The sequence below is a fragment of the Gallus gallus genome, chromosome 2, assembly GCF_016699485.2.
Source record: "Gallus gallus isolate bGalGal1 chromosome 2, bGalGal1.mat.broiler.GRCg7b, whole genome shotgun sequence".
Lineage (NCBI taxonomy): Eukaryota > Metazoa > Chordata > Aves > Galliformes > Phasianidae > Gallus > Gallus gallus.
This window is the reverse complement of record NC_052533.1, coordinates 90,716,053-90,734,361: the sequence shown is the minus strand read 5'-3', so window position 1 is coordinate 90,734,361 and position 18,309 is coordinate 90,716,053.

Below are 18,309 nucleotides of genomic sequence, written 5' to 3'. Positions count from 1 at the left end.
TAGAACTAACTACATTCTGTGATTAAAAACAGGAATACTTTCTCTTGCTCAGAAATGGGCTCTTAATGCAGCATCCCAAATATCTTCCTAGAAGATGTCCTATGGGCCCTAATTATTTCTCTCCAAATAAAAACGATTGAGTCCAGAGTTTTAAGTATCTGCTTAGTTTTCAACTGGATTTTACTGGTTGTCTAGGTAAGCATGCTCATTAACATCTGTCAGCTGCCCAGACTTGTTATTTCATTGCTATGTGTTGATTTGATTTTATTAAGATCTACAAGCCTTGATTCTGCATGAAAGATGGACTCCAGAGCAGATCTGCTGCATCAGTTACAGTCATCTGAACAGGTTATGCTCCTGCCTACAAGCTCACAAAGTCTGCAGTCCTTCCCTGCAGAAGATTTTCACCTGCAGATTTTTTCTTTCTTGCCTCTTCTAACAGAGCCCACAGCTTTTGACTGTTAGTGCACAGTGAGGATGTTCCTGGAATCTAGAAGAGCAGACAAATCAGCCAAACAAACAGCAAATTTCTCTCTTTCCCTGTACTCTTCTATCTTCCCTCCCCAGCCCCTCCTCCCAGGAGAGAAATGTTAATCTACTGTGTGGTGCAGGAAGAGTTTTGAATGTTCCTTGCCTGCCCCAGGGCTGATGATTGTTTTGGACTATGATATAATTCCTGGAGCTGCTCTCAGCGTGGTGGCTTTAGCTTTGCAGGCATTGTTTGGGAAGAAGGAGGAGAAAATATTCCTGTGGCAGCCCATCTTCATTTTCCATCTCAGGGAGGAAATTCACAAATATTTTTCGGTTGGGGTTTTGCAATTTTTACATATGTTTCTAAAGGACTGCTGGTGGGAAAAGCTGATGGGCCACCGAATGAAGAAATGACACATGGGCCTTCCATGCGATTATGCAATGGAAGCTATCCTTGAAGAACGGCTGGCAGAGTGTGGCAGTTTTCACATTCTTTTCTTTTCAGATTCTTACAAAACTTCATCAGTCCAAACAGTATCAGAGTGCCTTCTGTGGACATTAAGTGGTAGAATCCATTTCTAGTTCATTCAGTTCTTCCTATTATTTCTCCCTTTCATACTTTCCCGCTCCTGCAGGAGCCTTTCATTTTCCACCCAGGTCCTGTCAAACATAACTATTACTTTTTAGTCCAGTTCCTGTCTACCAAATGCTTTGGGATCTGTTCATATCCTGGAGACAAAAGATTGTCCCAGGCTGCCCCCAGCTGCTGTATGTATGGGATGGAGCTGAGGGCTACCAGGACTGTACAACCCAAAGGAGCATGCCAGGAGCCCAGTGCCACCAGGTGACTGGTGGTGCTGACTTTGGGGCCAACCTGCAGCCTTGACTTGCCCATATCCTGCTCAGATAACAGAAACATCTTCTCTGCCAGTCAGGCAGCAAAAGGTCTGTTAGGGTTTGTGCCAAGGTAGGGCTGAAGAGGTAAATGCTGTTTCCTTACGAGAAGTAAAAGTAGCTCCCTATCATCTACAAGGGGTTAGCTACAGTTTAACCCCACATCTTTCCTCGAGTGACAAATACTCACCAGGACTGATGAGCTAATTCCAGTTTGAGATGAATTAGCATCCATGTACTTAACAAAGAAATGCTGAAGCAACAACCTGCTATGCCACTTGGCCTAGGACAATGTGCCATCAATAACCTCATATTTTAAGTCCTTTCACCTGGCAGTGTTTGCGAACACTGCCCATTAGCCCTCCGCCAGCCCCCCAATGCCACCTCTGGAGATGATGAAGTAAAATTCAGTTCAAGATTACACTTATTCCTGCATCCAAATCCATCACATATTATAGCCTCTCATGTTAGCACAAACATCCTTTAGAATGAAACTTTCCTATTACCATTTCCATTACAGAATCATTTCATCTGTAATAATTTTCCATCAGAGGCTGAAGAGGAGTCTGCTGCAGCTTTACCTGCTGTTCATACCAGGCACGATAGAGCGATACCATTTTTCTTTGTGTTTGAAACCAACAGGAGGAGGAAAAAGGTCTATAAATACAGCTGATCAAGAGTTTTTTATATTGATTGGTGTGCTGCGAAGCCCACCTGTAAGAAAGCGGGAGAGCAAGAGGAGTGGGATGAAATTTAGGAAAAATTGGGGCTGAATTAATCCTTCAGACTCAGCTGCTTCTGCGGAGCGCGGCTCTACAGTCCTGCCGGCTCGGAGGGCCATTATTCAAGGGTTAAATGTCACTCAAATCAACCTCATTATGAACTGAGGGATGAGGAGGGGCTCGGGGGAGACACTGCTTTCTTATGCATTTCCAATTGAGCCGCTCTGGCCTGGAGATGACCCGCCACACAATTTTTAAATTATCTCTGTGCGCGCTCTGCTTGTTTTGGAAATGCTCTAAATAAAAATAATGGACTGTCTTTTAATAAGTCTCATTGTGAAGATTCCACATATCAAACAACGCAGCGCAGCTTGGAGGCAAGCGACGGGCATGTGTGATCTAGCTGGAAGAGAGACAAATGGTGATGGGAGCAACTCCATCTAGGGACCGCTGACAAGAAAATGGCATTCGCAAACTGACACATCTGTCAGGGTGGAGAATATTGGCACCTGTCACGCAATTTCAGTCATGACTTTTAATAAAGCTGCTTTCCCTTAGGTAAAATTGGAACTTGACTGTAATATTAGCTGCAAGCACGTCTTGTTTTCCCCTTCAGAGCTCTTTTGTACGTGAGACGTTTCAAATGAATCTTAAAGCTGAAGTAATGATGTTTACTACTTCTTTCCTTCTCCCCCCCCCCTTCCCTTTCCAAGTCTGGATTTGAAAGAGATGTTGTGCTGAGTTTTTTTTCTTTGCAAAATGTCTCCCCTTCATCTACCACTTCCAGATTTTTTGTGTGTGTGAGTGTGTGTGCGCGCGCGTGTGTATAGCGCTTTTTCTCTATCACTCTTTTTTTTCCCCCCCTTTCCTCCTCCTTTTCAGCTGGGCTGTTGTTTGAGTGAATTTAGCCTGGGGAAGCATGTATATCATAAAAACTGGGTTGGGATTTGTTGGCTGTCAGTCAATAAATCAGTCAGAGTTTAATTACCAGGCATGTGATGGGAAGCGGTGACAGGCACCAGGTCTGTTGGATAGCATTTCTTATGGGGCAGCCGCTACTAAAAACAAAAAGTTAGAGAGTATGTGTGCGTGAGTAGACGCCGGATAGGAAGGAGGGGGAGAGATGGAGGAAAGGAGGGGGAGACGTGGAGAAGGAGGAAGGGGGAAAGGAAAAGTTGAGGAGTCCTGCAGCTGGAATCCGCTATTATGAGAAGGAAAAAATGTTTTGCGTTCTTAAAACAAAGACTATGAGTGTGTATTTCAGAGCAAAAAATGGGATTTTAAGAGAAGCGTTCCCATGTTTTGCTTGAAATATGGCTGCGTGTCCTGAATGTTGGTTGATGCCTGTACATTACATTGCACTCACGTGCACCCCTTTGTTTAACGCTTGCAAATATTTTATCAGAAATATTGTTTTAAAAGGAAGGAAAATAACTACAGTTGAGAGAACACATTGGGGATATGGGGCTGGAAGGAGCTGGAGAACTATTGTATTACAAAATGACATAATGTGTTAGAGGACCTTTCACAAAGTGAGAGTAAAGTTTTTTAATAAAATATGAAGGTTATATAACATTCCCAATGAGGAAATCAATAACTTCTTTTTTTTTTTTTTTTTTCCCCCCTCTCTCTTCCCCCTTTTTGGAGGGTTTCCAGGATGTCTGACCATGGAAATCATGTACAGTTTTTTTCAAAGGCAATTCATATTTGACATGGTTTTTATTTTTGACTAGTGATGAGAGATGTCATCTTCTTCCTGTCATATGCCATGAAGCATTATGTGGAGATACCGCAGGATGTTTTGACTGAAAAGATGCTCTATTTTCTTTTAACTATTCTCCTGTGGTGTATCTCAGTGTGTGTTTCAGAAATCTTTTGTCCACTTTAAGGCATTATGGGTAACGGACACAAAAGTCTCTGGCTTGAGGTAGTGTAGCTGCTCCTCTACTGGCAAAGCATTTGTCCGTGAACACGAGGGATTTGTGAGAAGAGGAAAGAAATGATCGGCAGGAGAAGTGCTTGTTACAAGTGGACTTCAGCTGGTGAAAATTTAGCGGAAAGAGAGAGAATGGTTCAAATTTCATAGAAATGTCTCCGCACAAAAATGTCAGATTGCACAGGGAACTTTGCCCTATTTAGACATCTAATTTAAGCAGTGTCTTGATTCAAAAATAAGAACAAAACAAGTTGTTTTGCTCAGATAGGTGGACTCCCATGCTGACAGCCTGTTTATCTCCTTGTCAGGTTGCTTCACAGCTGCCTCTGCGACTTCATCTCTGTGACTCTGGATGCCCAGCAAGACCTCCCACAGTTCACCTGTAGGACCTCTTCCCATCCAACTTTAAATTGTTCCTGTCATTTCTAGCTGACTATGTGTATACTTCCTATCATTTTTCCCCTACCCTCTGTCAACTTTTTTCACTCTCCTTAGATGGTAAACTCAGAGCAGAAATCTTTCCTCTTGAATGTTTGGCAAGTGCCTAGCACACAGTGGGGACTTCTATAAATGTGCAACAGTAACTCTAAGACCCTACACTTAATACATATTCAAACCATATGGGTAGTGATATACAGATCTGGGTTGCAGGAGCCATCTCTTAATTGCAATCACCGAGGGCTGAAAGAAGGAAAGAGAATAGGGGAGGAAAGTAAGTTGCAGGTGGGATGTGTTATGGTCACATGAAGACATGCATTCAGTGAAAACGTCTGTGAATTTTTCCCCTTTAAAAAGTTTTTTTCCCCTCTTTGCCTGTCTTTCCTCCAACTGTGGTCTGGAGTTTTTGCAGTAGAGGAAAGTAGTTTTGAAATTGATGCCTTATTCTGTCTCACATGAACTATAAGCAGCATCAGGTTAAACGGGCCTCTGTCCTAGATATCTTGTGAATCTAACTAAAATTAATATACCTAATTTATAAACCTTCTCTTCAAAGATCCCTTCTCCATTTCCAGCCCTGTCCTGGTAATTTTGCAAGTCCCAGGTCAGGTTTTCAAGCAGACCACTGGAACATCCTATGGTTTTCCTCCAGCGTCAGCTTGCCCAGTTTCACTAAAATTTGTTTGAACAGTACAATGGTTAAGCACTTGTTAAAACAGGTTTGATGGCAGCAGCAGCACTTTGTGGATGATAGGAATGCAGCCAGACTCCCTTGCAGGGTGCTCCACCAGACCCATCCGCCTGGGACTATGGGAAATTTCACTAAACCAAGTTTGCCCTGCATGATATGGCCTCCCTACATCTCAGTGCCTGCAGAAAAAGAGTCAAAGGGATTCTGGTGCTCACTGATGTGCACAACTGGCCCACCTCTGTGCCAAACACTCCCCAGCAGCAATACCAGCTCTCTGCTACCAGACTGGGAAACAGAGAATCAGCAAAACTAGTTTGTAACTGGTTAAATCTCCTGCTGTGCTTTAAAGCTACATGGAAACCTGTCAGGGTTGAAGTCTTAACACAAAAATAATAATGGGACATGCAGCTCTGGATTTGTAAGTCAGAATCAGCCTCCCGAATGAGTCACTCTGGCTATTAACGTAGTGTAAGAACATCAAATTATTGTAATCTTTGTCAGAGGTCAACCTACATTAGAACAGCAGCTCAACAGGCATGGGATATATACCTCTTAGTAATTTAGGGAAGCTGCCTTTATGCTGTCGATAATTAACTTCACTTTCCAAACTTTCTTGCTGCTGCCCTGCTGCTCTCTTCCTTGGGCAAGTGTGAGTGCCAGGCTCTCCATCATGGAGTTCAGCTTCCCAATAGACCTGTTGGAACCGCTGGTGGCATCTCCAGGCTTTCTGGGATCAGCAGTGCTAGTTTGGGCTGGGGAGCATTGACTCTTCCCATCCACAGCTTTGTGTCTTGTAATGAAATCTTTTCAATACGTAGAGCCTTAAACTTTAAATCACAAACAGGAGTTATTCTGCATTTCCACAGAGAAATCTGGATGCTCAGCTACTCGAGATAGGTCTTGCTTGCCAGCAAATCACCCATGCCTCCAAATGTCAGACAACGTTTACTCATGCTGAGTAACTTCTTAACTGCCCACACCCACTAGAGCTAAATCTATGGAAGAAATTATGACTGTGTGCCACAAGGAGTGAGGAGGTCTGGGCGCACGAAACTGCTCCCAGCTTGACTCTGTGACACTGAAGAAATCTGCTGAAAGGGAACAAGATACAGACTGTGTTTGTACCAGAATTTAGAAGCAGATAAACTTCCCCTGTCACTCCATTTCAGTGTGTTTTGTGTTCTCTTCTTCATGATTACCTGAGACAAAAATGCACTTCTTTCACAGATATTTTCCCCCTTTCTTTGATATCTATTTCTCACATTCAAAGGAAAAGGAACTTTTGATATGTTACATGTATGGGCCAAAGGCTTCCTTAAAAAGTGCTATCCTCGAGTGAGGATTTGGCACACTTTGTGAGCCAAAACTCCTGACCCTTGATCTGAAGTATGAATGTTCAAGGACTGGAGAAGAATATGGGGCCAAGATCCCACCTCCAGTTTTCCTTTCAACTGAGTGTGTTAATTGATATTTACTTAGGGAAGCGTGTGATGGCCTCTAGTGGTGCACGGTAAACACAGAAGCGTCACAGCTTCTCTGCTCGGCCTTTTGAGAGGCAGTGGAGAACAAGTATTCTGAGTGCGCTGACATGGGTGTATTGTTACCACACCAGTAATGAAGCAGAGTGGGGGCAGACGGGTGGCGGCTCCTCTCATGCCACTCATTCCTCCTTGCTCGGAGAAGGAGGGTGCTCGGTGCATGCTGGGAGCAGATGCAAGAGCTGATATTTAACAGTGACACATTATGTACGACACGTTTCCTCTGAACTCTCCGTTGTGTTCCTCTGTCCAGCACTGGGGAATGGCAGTAGACTGATTCATCATGGTTTTCTTTTCCTGCTACCTACCAGGCACACGTGTGCATTGATATGCCATGCTCAGAAACAGTAATCTTGATTTGTGTCTTTTCTGCTGTGATTTTTTCCCTGTTTATCATGATATATGTTGATTGCATAATCAAATTGAGACTGCGGCAGAAGAACCAGGACTGTGGGACGTTTTCTGCCAGAGATGAAGCAGGCTGACCCCCAGCAGCAGAAACACACCAAGCCTTCCTGCTGTAAGGGCAGCCTCTGCCATTACTACACTGAACGTGATGGCCATTAACTAATCACCATAAGGAAAAATATAGCTCTTTCTCCCTCCTCCACTGCACACGGAGGCACATACCATATAAACATCATAAAGGACACAGCGAGAGAGGAAAAACACACTAGAGGCCATACTAAACCACATATAACCCTGATTTGAGAAGAGACTGTTATTCAAAGCAGTGAAAGCTTTCATATACAGTATGGCCAGAGAGTCGGATGTTTTCTCAACAGTTTCCTAAGCAATAATACATAGATAAAGAGGCTGGAATCTGCCATCCCCTTTATAACATATGCATGTCTATTTATGAAGACACTTAAGCATGGATTTAGTAAGTCCCAGACAAAGCTCTAGAGGCGGCTGTCTCTTTAAATCCGTCTCCTACCAAGTGAAATTTGTGGCCCTGATGAATGGCAGAGCAGAGTCATCCATAAAAGGGCAGAGGAAAATCACACTCATTTGCATACAGTAATTATTCTCTGAATCAGGCCACCTTTATTGCTGCCAGAAAATCTACTGTCAGCATCGCTCCATAGATCATGCTGGAGAAGCCGGCAGCCGAGGAGCAGGGTGGCTCGGGACCCGCCGACCAGCCTGGCACTGGGGCACAATGCATCGTGCCTCGCTCCTCATCCCAGAGCCGTGTGCTCACGGCAGTCCTGGCCTGGTGTCTCATGCAGTGTCATGGGAGGGCAAATATTTGCACCCCTACACGTTGTAAAGGCATGGCACAGCAATGTGGCTCCGACTGACTGGCGTTTCAGCTTGTTGTGAGAGAAGTAACAGGGGAAAGGGCACAGCCAGGGGCTGCGCAGGACAAATACAGTGGCAATCCTGAATCAGCAAATTAGTAAAGATCGATGAGGCCAGATTCCCATCACAGCACAAACAAACTTACTGCCAGCCTGGTAACCCTCTGCAGCTCTTCTGCTGTGATCCAGCAGGCGGGTCACAATATGCAGCATGGAAACAGAGCCTATACAGGTACCCTTGAGTACCTTGCAGAATGACACTTTCCCATCTGGCCATCCATCCATGTGTGTCTGTCTACCTGCGATGCTATTATGGAGGTGAAGTCTGTCAGACTTCATTGTAAGGACATCCTTGGCATGAATCCAGCTGTGATCACACTTCTTGTGATACCAAAACCTGACATGCAGAAAACACACATTGGGTGAATGAATCACAAAGATTAGAGCAGTTTGGAGCTGGAAGCAATGTTAGTGGCTTTTTTGCCAATGCAGCCATTTGCCACACTTCCTCAGCTACAACCCTAAATAAGAGCTCTCCACCACGATTGCTGTTGTGCAAGATCTGCCCACCAATTGGGTGTATGCTCACAGAAGTCTGAACACAGACCCAAGCCTATGATCAAATCTAAACTCACATCTCCTCTTTTGGGTCTCAAGATACAACATTTCAGAGTTGGCGTGAATTTGAGTTTCTCATCAGGGTAGGAATTTCTGTACATCTGTAGTGTTAACTGGACAAAGGCAGCATTCTATATCCTACACAACCTGAGGCTCCATCAAGTAGCCAGTGTTCGCCAGAATATGGAGCTCTTCTCTGAAGGAGCACAATTTTGTTAGCCACAATATGAGACAACTAAAAATCCATGACTTCTTTGTCCAAACATCACTGCCTGATGGAGGAGGACAAAGGTGTGGGGGAAAGGTGATGACTTCCCAAAGACACATTAAGGCTGCCTTAGTGTTATGTTAGCAGCAAATTGTTTTGTTCATTGTACTCAGTGGGTACTCCAAGTACTTAGCATGAGAAAACAGTAAGAAGTACACTGGGAACCTCAGTGGATGAGAAGTTTTCTAAAACATAATCAAACAAATCTGACCCCAGTTCTCCTGTAAAGACAGCAGTCAAAACTGCCAAATCAAAACTCATCTGATCAAAACTCTACCTGACCCTGCTGATCACCGTTGTTTCTTGGTTGACTGCAGGTACCCTAAAGTTACCATTTTTCTCTGTTCCCACCTTTAATAAGAGATGAACACAGTACCTTTAAGCTTAGTTGAATTACTGATTTAACTAAGCAAGATGGACTACCAAATATCCACAGCCAAAAAGCATTCTTCCTCCATTTTTTAGTTCAGCAGTATTTTAAACCAAATTGAAAAGTGTCTGATACAATACAATGCTTTTCAGTATTTCCTGCAGGTTCTTTCAGCGTTATAATACCGTCCAATCATGGAGTTACTCTGGGACTGGTAGGTGAGGATCTCTTTTAACCTCTGAGAGCTGGTAAGCTTTTAGGGACTTTGTTAGCAAACAACGCTTTGTGCTTCAAATCTATAGCAAAAGTTTCAGTCAAAGCAGGACCTTGTTTTTTTTCCAATAAGTGAGAGGTGATAGAAAGCCACTTTAACTCAGATGTCATTTTCTGTGCTCAGGTATATAAAAATTAGCATGAAAATGACTGCAACCTACCATAGCTTCATGAATCTTCACTGGCCTATTTAAAACAGGCAGTAACTCATAGTTCCATTTCCAAAGCAGGCATCTGTCCACTCCAAATCCACAGTGACAATCAGCACTACTTTGTTCCTTTGTCCCTTGGCTGATTCCTCAAGAATCGAGTAGAGCATACCAGGGGAAAGACTTCTTCTAAAACAGGTTTCTGCTGACCAGAACTTATCCTGCCATTGGCATGAGGTAGGCTTTTTCTTCCCTGGGGCTAGCAATAAGCTATTTTGCAAACATTAAACTAACTCAAATAAGAAGCAGCAGAAAGAGGAAAAAAAGGAGGGGAAAAAAAATGAGAGGAGAGTCAGCATTGCTGAGCAGTGATACTTCTCCTTGCCTAAAGCTCTATCAAAGTACCTGACCCCTGACAGATCTAAAGTAAAGTCATTTAAATGATGTAAGGGATATAAATTTTTTTAAGCAAGTGGCACCAGCTCATGGCTTTGCTGTTTATTAGTGAACAAAGCTGCCAATATTGGCTTGCTCAGATGAGCACTTATAAAACCACACCGATATATGTGTTTGCATTCCTCTTCGGCTAAAAATTTGTCAGAGAAGAAAGGCATTAAACCTGTCACCTCAGATAAAGATCAGATGTTTGATTTCAAGCAGAAGAAAGCAAACACTTTGCTATAGACTCCATTAACTCCTTGAGTACTCCAGGGCAACTGTGGGACAGGCCTGGCAGGCCTGCTGCCCATGACACAGTGCCACCGAGTTTTCCTGGGGGCTGTGATGGCTACACGCCACTTCCTTTCTTACTCCCTGCCTTCAGAGGTTGCAAAGCTGAACACATTGGCTGTCTGCAGAGCTGTGATCCTCACCACTACAGTGAGAGGACGGTATTTTAGAGACCTCTCCATTATCTCTCTGATGAGAAGCTGTGCTTTTTGTCTGTACCTCTTTCCCCCTTAGATGTACAGACACTGGAGCGAGATTACAGACTGAATTAAAAGTCTCTGGCAAATATACTACCTCTTTTAACACCCCAAAGCAAGCTGGAACCCTCTTATAGCTAGCCAGCTCATAGTGAAGTGAATAAACTTTCCTGAAGAAGAAGGAGATAGGAAGAAGTAGCAGAAATCTAGCTTCTGTTTCCAAACACTTTCACACATAGATCAGGGGTTAAATCATATGAAAGGGGGGTGTAATAAGAAGCGTTAATAAATATTTTTATCTGGAAAATCCAAGCCGTGCAAGACTGGGAATGTAACTCTGAGGCAAACTTTTATGGTCTCCAGTTTGAGGCAGATCGTTTGGAACATTTGGAGGCATGTGAGATCATGGCACACAAGTGTTTGCTATATTAATCAAACAGCACAATAGTTGCCTGGATACCCACATCATTTCATCAGCTGTGGTGGCCTGTTACCAGTTTTCAGAAAATGAAATGCGACCCCTGAGGACTGTAATTGGGTGAGTGTAGTAATTTAGGAACGTTTGGGGGATCTGGAAAATCTGTCCAGCCAATTCGCTTACAGCCAGCCAAGGCAGAAGGGTATTTCAGCAGCGAAGAGTCACGCACGGCGCCTGATATCAGCACTGATACCCAGTACCTTCCCTTTGCTTGTTTGCTGCTTGGTGCCAGTTGCGATGAACGATGAACTCCAGAGTCCTAATGAGCTCAGAGATAATTTTGTTTAGTGAAGGATTAAGGCTGTGCTATAGAATACTTAAAAAAAAAAAAAAAAGAAAAAAGAAAAAGAAAAAAAAGAGTGGGAACATAAAAACAAACAAAAAAAAGGCCAGTCCTGTTCTGGAGGAAACCATGGTGCATTTGCAATATAAACTGCTGTCTCCTCTTACACAGAATGTTTGTTGTGATACAACTTGAAACATAAAGGGCAGTGATCTCATATTTTAGCACAGGAGGCAAAAGCCCTTCGGGATTCATCCAGGCTTGTGGCATTTAGTTTAACCTGGTGTAACCTGATGCAGTTTTGAAGCAGGTAAACTGTGCGCGTGTTTTAATTACATCTGGGCTATGTAACCAGTCCAAAGTTCAGGTCAATAGAGTGATGAATTCTCTAGCCACACAATCTTTAATACCGGCTGGACTGGTTATTAATTTTATTTATTTGTACTGTTAAAGACCTATATAATTTGTAGCTTTGATCATTTGCTTTTTAAAAGCTTGACAATGTTCACACACTTTTAATCAATCCATTTTCTTGGGGTAACAAACTTATTGCATGTTGTTTTCGTTATATATACTGTGTGCAATTGTTTACAAATCTCTTATTTATTCTGTTTCTAACAGGGTATTGGGCTTCCTATTTCTGTTGTAGCAGATTGCATTAGCTGTATGATATAGAAATACTAAAGGGCAGAAGAAGACCATATGCTCTATCATAGGCTGCTTTTTAATCCCTGAAATACCAAATCATCAGCTTAATCCTTCCAGTCTACTCGAGAGTTGTCTGTTATAACCCTGGAACTGGAGCAGGGGACAGAAGAAGGCATACAGCCAGAACTTCTGCTAATGTAAATCAGTGCATTTCCACTGACTTTAGCGATAACATCTTTAACACCAGCTGATGTTATGTACCAGATCGTTCGATTCAGTGGTGTCAAAAGGAAAGGTAGGACTTCTCCGTGTCTGTTTTCCAGGTCAGACATGGATAGCACATTATTCAGAGTAAACCAAACCATCTGAACTCTTCTGAACACTGCTAGATGTATAATGCTGTAATAAGGCTATAAAAACTTAATATGCTTTGCTTTGGAAAATGCCTCTAACATCATGTCTGAACTCTTTCAAGTGGCGTGCATCCTCCATATTGTATGAAGATGGTAAAAATGGCTATACTCTATATTTTGATTAGTACGCATCTAAGAAACTTGCTTTGAGATGATTTTGAGCTGCTACTGGTTAGTTTTTCAGGAGGCTTTTCAACTGTTCCTTTGAGTGTTGCCACTCAGCTGGCAAATGCTCCAGAAAGCATGGCTGGACATTTTAATTCTGTTGCCAGAAATGACGTCCTTCTATGACAATTCCAGATGCAGTCAATGTCCTGTTGCCATTCCCTTGGCAATTTACCCAGGAAATTCATAGCTAGTCCTCTTAGGGGAGTCGCTTTCTCTTAAGTTTTCAATGATCGTTGCAGATACTTAGTTGTGTTTCTGCAATATATGGTAACGCTCTCAAGAGTTACCCTACTGCACATGATAGCATTTTGAACCTGCTTAGACAGATTCTGCAGGGAGGCTGTGTCTAAGAACATTTCAAAAGAATCAGTATCATGCTGTGGAGACATTCCAAGTGCAGCTTTTCAAAGTGAACTTACTTCTTATTCAGGGGTCACTGACTGCATTCAAGTCATCCTGGTGCAGTACACTGCTACTGTATGTGAGTCTCCTCTGAACAGGTTTCCAGTTTCCATTAGCAGTGCAGCCCTGGGTTACATGGAGGATTAATTCCAAAAGATAAATTTGTGTGTAGAACAAGCAGCTCTTCTGAAAGAAAGAAATCCAGGAAGAATTGTCCATCTGAGAACAGGTAGCCTAGTCTAACCATGGCAACAAACACAACTCTATACAGTCTGTGAAAATGTATTTTAAAATGTTTTGTGAAAGTGTTAATAAAAATTATTTAAGCTTTTGTATGAAGCACTGTGTTGGTGTGCCCTCTTAGAAACAGCTGGGAAACAGAAAACCTGCCTTTTTAACTGATTTTGTAAATACTTTCAGCCTCCAAACTGCATGTTATTTTATTGATATACTCTTACTCCAGAAGTCAGATTTCATCGTAGCAATCCTTTCTGAACCCTGAGAAAAAAAAAAAAAAAAATTGAAACAAGAAGATGGGTGCATAATACATGGCTCCTCTGAGGCAGACATTGCTACAGTTATTCACAAGTTTCTGCAAAACAATATTTAGTATTCTCTATACTGGAAAAGAAAAAGACGAAATCTGAAACATCTCTCTACCCACTTCTGTGCACCAAGAACATTCCAGCTGTGATGCATGGCACTTCAAAAGTGGGGAAAATGTTATATTGGTAACAACATTAACAGCGAGAAAATCCTAAAAGCTGCTGAAATTTATGTTGATCAGATTAATACTCCTATCAGTGTAGTGCACTAACCAAAAATTCTGATAGAACAGTGATAGTGGAGACTTAGGATGAAAGAAAGAGAAGACATATTGCATTGCAATAGTAGGCAGGAGAAAAAAATCCTAATGATTTCATATATATATATATATATTTTGTCTTTAGGTAAGTTTCCCATGAAAGGACTATTTTCTTAACAAATTTGCTTTTCAGAATAATGCTCTGAACCTCTGTATTCATTTCAGCCAATGAATTTCTTGTGAACTATTTGCTGGATATGCTGGATATTTGTGAGTCAATATTTGCACAGATTATTTGATCCCCGAAATCATATGGTATTATATTAGTGGCTTTATGCAAGACCTCAATGAAACAACATAAATGAGAAACCATTCCCTAAAAACACTTGTAGGCAGAAAAAAAAAAAAAAAAAAATCACCAGCTTGAGTATTTGCAGGAACAATGGTCACAGATTCACAAATCTTAAGAATTTTTGCAAAAACCTTTTGAAATGTATTTTTCTCTGCCTAGTCTGACATAGATTAAAATTTTCACAGTTTTGCATTCTTAAAATCAAATCCTTTTCAAAGTCAGGTGTCAGAGACTAAGACCACTAGAAAAATATGGTGAAATTCAGTAAACCTCTACTATTCAATCTTCTGGTGATTAGTTAATAAGACTCTGTGTTCTCCATTTCTCCATATGTTTATATAGGTGCATATACATAGAATCACAGGATGGCTTGGGATAGAAGGGAACTCAAAGCCTACCCAGCCCCACCCTGTGCTGTGGGCAGGGCTGCCTCCCACCAGCTCAGCTGCCCAGGGCCCCAGCCAACCTGGCCTTCAGTGCCTCCAGGAATGGGACACCACAGCTTCTCTGGGCAGCTGTGCCAGCACCTCTCACCACCCTCCGAATAAAGACTTTCTTCTTTAGTTCTAATCTAAACCTACCTTCATTTCGTTTAAAATCCTTACCACTTGTTCTGTCTTTAAACTCCCTGATAAAGAGTCCCTCCTAAGCTTTCCTGTAGGTCCTCTTTAGGTACCGGAATGCCACAGTGAGGTCTCCCTGGAGCTGTCCCTGGGTGTAACAGCCCCAGCTTTCTCAGCCTTTCTTCATGGGAGCGGTTCATCCTTGTGTCCCTCCTCTGAATTTGCACTTATGTTGGGGCCCTAGAGCTGAATGCATTACTCCAGGTGGAGTATATTTATATATGACAGTGTATATATGTGCATATATGTCTATTGGGACACATATTGGGAGGTATATATAAAATTTATTTTGTTATGAGTAGAATTTGACACACAGCAGATCACAGAGAAGTTTTGTGTGGTCTTTGGACATTCCCACAAGGCTTTGTCAATACAAGAACAACATTAAATATATATAGAACACAAAGGGACAGAGAAGTTTTCTAAGTGACATTATCCAGGTCTTTGCTATTCTTGACCAACATCTCTTAGAGGTCTGTTCATAAATGTATTGACCTTCATCTTAAAACCAGTGACATTTCTGATTAGTGTCTCTTCAGAGTCTCATCTCTCTGATGAGTAGAAACCTTCTGACAGTGTCTGGGCTAAGTTTATTTATGCCTAGATTTATATTCATTTGTTCTTGTCCCTGTAGCTTTAATATATGTATCTTGAGTGTCTTTCAAGTATGTATAGCAAATGCATTTTTAGAGCTTTGAGTATTTTTATTTTGATAAGACCTCAGAGATAATAAAAGTGCAACTACAAGGAGCTCACAACTTATCTAAGATTTTTTCCATGTTTTATAACCTGCTTTTATGCATAGAAAGTTGTAGGGAAGCTCTGGGCAATACAATGCTATGGTATCCTGATACATTTGAGCAACACAGAAATATCTAAGAGAATTAAAAGGATTCAGTCATGAATGAACCCAGTTCTTTTCTCTAGCTAATACACCCAGCTTGAGAGCAAGCAATCCCTTTCCTGTGCCTACAAGCTTCTTCCTTATTGAGGTGATTCCAATGGACAAGATGGTTTCATTACTTACCTCATTTGGACTGTAAGGCTCTGTGAATAGTACTTTAAATGTTACTGCAGCCTAATTTTTGGATGCTGGAATCTCAGAATTCTCACATTTCAGAATTTAAGGAAATAAAAGTTGTCAGAGGAAGCAGTGAACAAGAAATCCTTTCTTTTTTTTAAGTACCTGGCACTGGAGAGCTTTTAGAATCATAGAATGGCTTAGGTTGGAAAGGACCTTAAAGATCTGGTTCTAACCTCCCTGCCATGAGCAGTGCTGCCACTCAACAGCTCAGCTGCCCAGGGCCCTATCCAACCTGGCTTTGAGTGCCTTCAAGATGGGGCACTGCAGCTTTGCTGGGCAGCCTATGCCAGGGCTTCACTACCCTCTGAGTAAAGAATTTCTTCCTAACATCTAACCTAAATCTTTCCTCATTTAGTTTAGAGCTATTCCTCCTTGTTCTATCACTATCAGACCATAAAAAGCTGATCCCTCTCCTGCTTGAAAGCTCCTCTCTAGTACCAGTAGGCTGCAATGAGGTCTCCCCAGAGCCTTCTCCAGGCTGAACAAACCCAGCTCCCTCAGCCTTTCTTCTTTCTTCATAGGATAGGTGCTCCAGCCCTCTGATAATCTTTGTGGCCCTCCTCTGGATCTGCTCCAACAGCTCCATATCTTTCCTGCCCTGGAGCACCCAGACCTGGACACAGTACTCAAAGTGGGGCCTCATGAGGGCAAATTAGAGGGGGACAATGCTCACATGCCCTGCTGGCCACCCGTCTTTTGATGCAGCCCAGGTTACTGTTGGCCTTCCAGGCTGCAAGAGCACACTGCTGGCTCATATCCAGCTTTTTCTCCATCAGAACGAAGTCCTTCTCCACGGGGCTGCTCTCAATGGGTTCCTCTGCCAGTCTATAAACATATGTAGGATCGCCCTGACCCAAATGCAGCACCTTGCACTTGGCCTTATTAAACCTCATTAGATTCTCATGTGTCCACTTTTCAAGCACATCCCTCCCTTCTTTTGTGTCAACTGCACCACTCAGCTTGGTGTCATCAGCAAACTTGCTGAGGATACATTCAATCCCACTGTCTATGTCATTGATAAAGACGTTGAAGAGCACTGGTCCTAAAATGGATCCCTGGGAGATGCCACTTGGGAATGGCCTCCAACTGGACATAGAGCTGCTGGCAACAACTCTTTGGCTACAATCATCCAACCAAGTCGTTATCCACCCCGTAGTCCACTCTTCAAATCCATATTTCTCTAATTAAGAGGTAAGGATATGGTGCACGACCATGTCAGCGGTCAAGGTAGACAATATCAGCTGCCCTTCCTTTGTCCGCTGATGCCATCGCTCTATCATAGAAGGCCACCAAATTGGTAAGCCATGATGTGCTCTTGGTGAAGCCATGCTGGCTGTCTCAAATCACCTCTTCATCTCTCATGTGCCTTAACATCTCTTCCAGGAGGATCTGTTCCATGGTCTTTCCAGGCACAGACACGAGGTTCACCGGCCTGTAGTTCCCTGGGTCTTCCTTTCTCCCTTTCTTGAATATGGGACTTTTTCCAGTCATCAGGAACTTTGCTTAGCAGCCATGATTTTTCAGGTATGATGGAGAGTGGTTCGGTAGCCACATCAGCTAGTTCCTTAGGAACCCTGAGATTTATGTCATCTGACTCCATAGACTTGTACACATCCCATTTTAGTGGGATGCTTTGGCCAGACCACAGCCATTCAGAGTGCTCTACCTTTGTTCCTGCTGAAGTTGTTTGGGCATAACTGAGGCAGGGAGTGTAGTTTCCTCCCTTTTACGGATGTGGACAAATTACCAGAGAAGTGAATGTACCACATACCATAAAGCATTCTTCTCCCTTCTATAGTGTCACTTCTGATGTGATCAGGCTAACTAATTCACTCTGAACATCCATTATTGCACTGATGAGGTCTGACTGGCTGCCCTTACTGATTGACAAGAAAAAATGAGCCTTCTGAATATGGTTCTAATCTATATTTCAGACAAAGGGGAAAAAAAAAAAAAAAAAAAAAAGCAAGGGGAAAAAATCAGTTCTGTCTCTTTAAATTTTAGAAATTATGACAATTATGCCTCCAGATTTTTTATTTTCAATTTGCAAATGTGGTGTAGTACACTGAGTCACTTGACCTCCCTAAGAAGCAGTCTTGTCCTGGTGTCCTCATAGGTACCTGTGTCCATCTGGCAGAGATGTTGTAATTCAGATCCCAAACTATGACTGACTGCTGGGCTGTGAGCTGTGCTGCTTTCATGTGCCTTGTCATTTCCCTCTCCCTAACTTCAAAAGACTTAGAGAAATGTGAAGGGAACAATATCATATGGTGAATCCTGTTTATGTGGCATGGTTTAGTCATCCTTATTTACATCACTCTGCCATCTAAACAGACCTATTCACAACACATAGCTGTCACTCGGGCCAAACCTTAGATTACTGCTAATGTTTGCAAAGGGTTGGTTATGCAACACTACACAACAGCACATCAAATATAAAACCCCGGGGCAATAA